Source organism: Papaver somniferum, chromosome 5 (genome assembly GCF_003573695.1).
Source record: "Papaver somniferum cultivar HN1 chromosome 5, ASM357369v1, whole genome shotgun sequence".
Taxonomy (NCBI): Eukaryota; Viridiplantae; Streptophyta; class Magnoliopsida; order Ranunculales; family Papaveraceae; genus Papaver; species Papaver somniferum.
The window spans coordinates 199,510,524-199,516,996 of record NC_039362.1 but is presented as its reverse complement, the minus strand read 5'-3'; the positions used below and the strand labels follow the sequence as shown (position 1 = coordinate 199,516,996).

Below are 6,473 nucleotides of genomic sequence, written 5' to 3'. Positions count from 1 at the left end.
TCAAATCCGGACGCGGTGCGGTTACGGTTGCGGTTGGGACTTGATAACCGCGGATTACCCGCACCGTAGGACATTTAGGGAATTTATTAAAAGTATTAAGGATAATATGGGAAGTTGGGGTTTTATATATAAGGATCTTATATTTCTAAACCCTAATAGCCTTTTATTTTCCTTCGAGTTCATCGTCTCATCTTTTTTTCTTCGAGTTCATCGTCTCATCTTCGATTGCAGAGAAGTAATTTCTTCTTCATTGGTTGTAACATCTTTATCGATTTGCAGAGAAGTAAGTAACGATTAACTTTAGTTTTGATTGCAGAAAAATTAAATTTTTTGATTTTTTTCCCCCAAATCGATTGCATGTTTGTGATTGGTTTAAAGTAAAAGTTTCTCTTCTTTCTCTTTCGTTTCTTTAAGTTTCTAGGTTAATAGCCAAGCTCTTTGTTCACTAATCACTATCGTTGGCGATAGTGATTTGATTTTCTCGCAACCTCAAGCAAATACCACTTTCTGTTCATGTATTCAGTATTCTTTGACTCTTTCATAAAAGGTAATTACTTTTAGGTTTACTTTAATTTGGTGTAAAGTTTGATTTTTCATCTAAGATTATATGGAACTGAAAATTGAGAATTTGAGATTGATATTTGTTAGATCATTTGTATGATTTAGTGGTTTCCATTATCAATTAAATTTAGATAATTTTAATTTTAGTTCAGATTTTTGTTTTAGGAATTAGGGTTAACTTTCAATTATCAATTCAATTGGGAACAGGGGATTCATTCTCATTTAATTGTATTCATTTTTGAGTTCTTATTTTGTTTTGGGAAATAGGGTTAAGTAACTTTGAATTCAATTGGGTACAGGGAATTCTAATTGGTGTATATTTGTTTTGGGAATTAAGGTTAAATTGTATTCATTTTCAATTTCTAATTAATTTTTTGATTTTCATTGGTTCAATCAATGGGTACCATTTTTTTGTGAATAAATCATATTTGGAAAAGGGGTTATTAATGTTGATAGCTTTTCCTTCACATCCAGGAAGAAAAGAAGTATAATTTTAGTCGGCTGAAGACGAAGGGATATAGACGAGGAAGCGTTGCAAAGAAATGTTTGTATTCTTCTAATAACAATGGTTAGAAATTTAAGATTACAGTTCTGAATTTAGTTACTGGCTCGCTGTGGAGTTGTGTTTTGGGTTTTGTCTATGATCTCAGTGCTCATTTACATGGCAGAAATGAACTGATGTGCTTTGAGTGTTTTACGTTTTATGTCATATCTGGCATTTAAGGAACTTAGAAATGTGTGGTTAAAAATTGAAATTACAGCTTGCTTTGTATATTAGTTGCTGATTGTGGTGGAGTTCTTGTTTGTCTTATGTCAATCTGAATGTTGATTGGCATGGCAGAATTGAAGTGATCCTGTTTGAATGTTTTTGATATGAGAATAAGCGATTAGATATTGAACTGAATTGCTTATTTTTGCTCGAGAATTGCTTATTTTTGCTCCCCTTAAGATTTCTGCTGTTTGTGACATTGGTTCCTTCGGCTTATGATATATCAGATCAAATTAGGAACTTATGATCAGAATGATGCCCAAATTTAGTGTTTACTGATTATCTATAACTCCTCCTCATTTTACAGATGCGGCAGAAATCTTGCAGGAAATTCCAGACATATCTATCATGGATTGAATAAACTAGTACTCGAATCCAAGGTCTCTTTTTCAGTTTTTGGCATCAGAGATTCATATGGCTTGGCACCAGACTTGTTGCATTTGAATTAGTACTCTTTTGTGTTAGCTGTTAACTATCTTATGTCTATTGTTGCTTTTGAATTAATGAATTAGAACTCTTTTGTGTTAAAAAAACGTCTATACTCTCTAGTTTGTAACTTTCTAGTTTCTATACTTAGTTTTTTTTGATGATTCTTGTGATCAAATCCGCGGTTAATCCGCAACCGGCCCGCAAAATCCGCTGATCCGCAGAGGGCAAATCCGCGAGTGATTGGGCCGGTCACGGTTTGAATTCTCAAATCCGCAACTTTGACGGTTTGGTTGCGGGTGACCCCTAATCCGCAACCGTCCGTCCGTTGCCCACCCCTATCGCCAGGTTGTAAGTGAAGGATCTCATTTGGAATTACATTCCACATGTTTCTAACTGTTACTACATCCTCATCCATATACATGTACTGTAAGCTCATATGCCGATTTTTTTACTTGTGGTGAATCATTTAATATTATAAAAAATGAAGATGAACAAGAATCTGTGAAAGAGATATTAGAGGTGTTGGAGTTGGGGAAGAAGGTGGAAAAGGAATTGACGGTAAACCACAACAAAGATAGACTATCTTGAGCAGCGGAAGATAGTGGATTTTCTTTTTTTAAAGTTTACCAAAATTTTTATAATAACATTATATGCGAAAAAACATTTAAACGAAAAAAAATAAATAATCACGTTGTACTAGAAAAATTATATGTAATAAAATTTAATTACAAATTGTGTTTTTAATACGTTGCGTATAGTAAGTACATTAATGAAGATAATTGAATGCATTATCGAGTATTGTTTTCTTTTCTTTTTACTATTTATTTTGTAACTAATATTTATATAGTAACAAATTTACAGCAATAACTACTTCTTTATATTATAGTATACAAAATTTATTTAATTAAATTGTTCATTGAGGATAATTGCAATAATTGATCTTCATGAATAGATCTACCACGTATTGTTTTTCATGATATTTATATTTTACCATTTTTTCATTGTGGCCAATTTCATGATAATCTTCAAAAGTTATGCTTATAACTCTCATGTTCTTGCTTGAATAAGTAAAGATGAATACTTTTGACGATTGATCCTTGTCTTATATCTTCTTGTGAGATCTTTTAAAATCCGAGAAAATCATTTTTCTAGTAAAAACATCGCCTTTTTTGTTCTATTTTGAGAATAACATCAAATGGTGGTGAGTTCTTAATTGAATAAAAGCTTAATTGACATATCTTTGGGGGAGTGCGTCTGTGGAATTTAGGAAAGAAAAGTCTTTTTAATCTCTTTAAGATGAAAGAAACTAAGTTGTGAAACTTAGTGGAATCATCATTGACGACATAATAGAATTCTTTGTGTCAATTGTTCTCCTAATGACTTAATTTACGAGGAAGACAATTCTCATCACCTTTTCAACTTTGTGACAAATAGGGTGAGTAAAAATAATAGTTGCTATTAGTGACATATGGCTTTGCGAAACATTATCTTAAGGGGGAGTTAATTAATATGTTTGCTCATCGTCCCATCTAGAAAAAGTTGACATGTAAAGGCTAAGAGGGAGTACATATCAAAATAAGAAGTAGTATCACTATATGTTTGAAAAAGTATATTGTGCTTAAAAATGACAAACGATACTACTCATTGGGATAACAACTATACGCGAAATGAAAGTCATCCATGCAAATTTTGAAGGGTAGGGATATCAAAGTTGTTATCTATCGCTGCCGAATCTTGAATTACTTGTACCCAACGAGCACATGTAGAACCCGTAGAAGAATAAAGTTGAACTTTCAAGAAATCAAGAAAGCATCATGTCGTTTGTACCGAAAGTTAACCTTGTAAAAGTCCATATGTATTTCAAAAGTTTTGTTATTAAAATTGATAAAAATGAGATATTTTTAGAGAGAAATGCTTGGTTGAACCTCCACGCAATGATATGGAAATTATGTTGTCAAATTTAGACGCCAAAACTATTTATCGATTTATAACCTACTTAAGTTAGCTTCGGTCTAGATTAGAGTAGGTAATAAACTCTTAGGTTCGTCCCAATTACTCGTGAAAATTTAAGATTGAAGATTACATGAAGAAATTCATCAAAGGTTAGTAAAAAGTATTGCTTTTTGTTTCAGACTGTTTTCCCTTTTATTTATCTATCATAGCAAAATCAAAGACTTTATTAATTAATCGAATTGCAAAAAGATGGTTCTTGTCATGGATTAGATGTTTGGCTAAAGTTTAGTGAAGTTTTGATGTCAAGTTCATGTATGTCACTTTTTTCGTAACTAACATCAAGTAAATATTCTCTCATGAGTTTTGAAAGTATAGGTTCACAAATCTATTTGAAATTTATACATATTAGATTGCGAACCTATGTTCTAAGTTCGCAAACTTGAAGACAAAGAAATTTTCCCGCACTCGGTTTGGTTGGAGTTCGCGAACCTATTGGAGAGGGAAAGATTCCTAAACCCAAACTTACATAAGTTCGCAAACCTAGTTTTTGAGTTTGCGAACCTTGATTAGAAAAGATTCTCCTGACACTTTTCCAATTGATTTCGTCAACATAAAATCTTAGGTTCGTAAATCTAAAGGTACAAAATGTCCAAAAACTTGTTTCGAAAATTGTTATACTTTCTGTAACACTTGCACTTTTAGTATGGCGCATGCTCAAAGATACGTCATTTGAATGGGATATGAAGTGTTATCTCAAGATAATGTTGTGTGCTATGGCCAATATCGCTTCATCATGATGCATTGTGCAGGTTACATGGGCCATCACAACGGGAAAGTAAGACGACTCCTAAATAATTTACAGAATAAACTTCTTCTAATCGAATCGCGCTTTATCAAATATAATGATTCGACAGACCAAATCCCCTAAACAACTCATGGAAATAGACATGGATGCAAACACTGATATAGTTAGGAACCATTCATTATCTCTGAAACAACAAATTGAGTTCTGCTCCTGCAAAAACAATGAGTTGGGGGCTTCTTAACTCGTCCAAGTGCAAACAGGAGACCTCAACCTTCTTGCATAAAGTCAACATCGGTAGAATTGGAATGGTGAGCAATTGGGTTGGGGTATATTGAGATCTATAAAAAGATATTTTGTACAAAAAGAAAAGAAAAGGAATATCACAAACCATTTGATCTTGGATAGTAAAACATGAAAAATTTGTGTGTAATTCATTCACAAAGAAGAAAGGACGGGTTTTTTTATCCGAGATCAAAAAAATACCAATTGGGCCCACTGAAATGAGTTTTTTCCGCTTCATGCTCACCCACGGGGGTCGCTGGGAGCATATGATAATTATTCTATTTCGATGGGCTAAACGACCGTCTGACTACAACCAACAAACAAGAATGAGGAAATGAAAACTATACAAATTTTTAGGGCTATACAGACTCGAACAATAGACCTTCTTGGTAAAACAGATCAAACTTTTTATTATCGAAATGATTCGAACTGTTCCAAAGACCCAACATGCATTTTTTTGTTGTTGCATTGGGCTCTTTCATCAATTGATAAAATATCAGATAGTCTGCCATACTTTTTCTTAGCAGAAAGATAACGAGATGGCTCAACGTGCTCTGATTCATTATTTAGATTATGATCCAGGAGCAATACCAAAGTGTTTCAAAGAAGAGTTAGCTTGACGTAGGTATGCCTCTGGCCTAGATCAACTTAAGTTAAATGGAGTCTCTATTGCTCTGCTCAATGAGTCAAATATGAAACTTCATACATCTTAAAGTTCATAGTACGAAAAGATATATTTTTGAGGTCCTTATACTCATTATGGCTAGCACTGAATGGTCTATGTATTCACCTTATCAATTATCGAATCAATGATGGGTTCTTTTTGGAGCCTAAATTGGCATCCAAAGCCAACCGAACCAAATATTTGTCAGACTATTGTTCCCTCGAATATATAGAGTAAGACACTGATTTATCAATAAGATCAATTTTGTTGATTGCATGATGGACTCCCTTGAAAAACATTGGCGCGCGTGTAAACGAGTTTCTCTACCAACTGAGCTACAACCCTTGTCATAGATAGTTAATGGAAATAATTTCTTGTCAAGATGAATCTTCTATGATCCAACATGATAGCTTCTGATCCGTTTCCTGTCAAGTATTGGTATTGCTTAGAAATAATATTGCATCTATAATTCATCGATATGGCAAGCCCCTTTCTTTCTCTTTGTGATGATAAATGACCTACTTAACTCAGTGGTTAGAGTATTGCTTTCATATGGCGGGAGTCATTGGTTCAAATCCAATAGTAGGTAGAAATTATTAGATACCGGAGTAATTAGTATCTAATAAGTTTTTCTAACCACCCTCTCTTTTATTTTAGTTGCATAAGAAATACTGTTACAGTTGGTTCGACTCAATCCGCAGAACCAAAATATGGAGTATAAACAGAATTTCCTTTTTTATTTGGGCCACCTATTTTTTTATGAAATTTCATTGATAGCCTCTGCTCGCGTCCTAGATCGTCTGACGGCTAGATCCTCTTCAATTGTTTGTCTCTTTCCCTCAGCCCGACTTAAGTTAGCTTCAGCTATTTCAAGAGCTTTCTGAGCTTCTTGTGGGTCAATGTCACTACCCTTCTTTGCACCATTTACTAAGATGGAAATCTCATTATTTCCTACTAATATCGCAGTATCATGGTGCATCACATTAGTGGTGGCTTACCGAGTAAAATGT

At 33.7% G+C, this 6,473-nt stretch overlaps 1 non-coding gene across 1 annotated transcript; it reads left to right on the top strand.

The window, feature by feature from the left end:
- The first annotated feature begins 5,979 nt into the window (after window positions 1–5,979).
- Window positions 5,980–6,052, top strand: TRNAM-CAU. Its single transcript has one exon. It is a non-coding gene; the product is annotated as a tRNA-Met (tRNA).
- The last annotated feature ends 421 nt before the right edge of the window (window positions 6,053–6,473 follow it).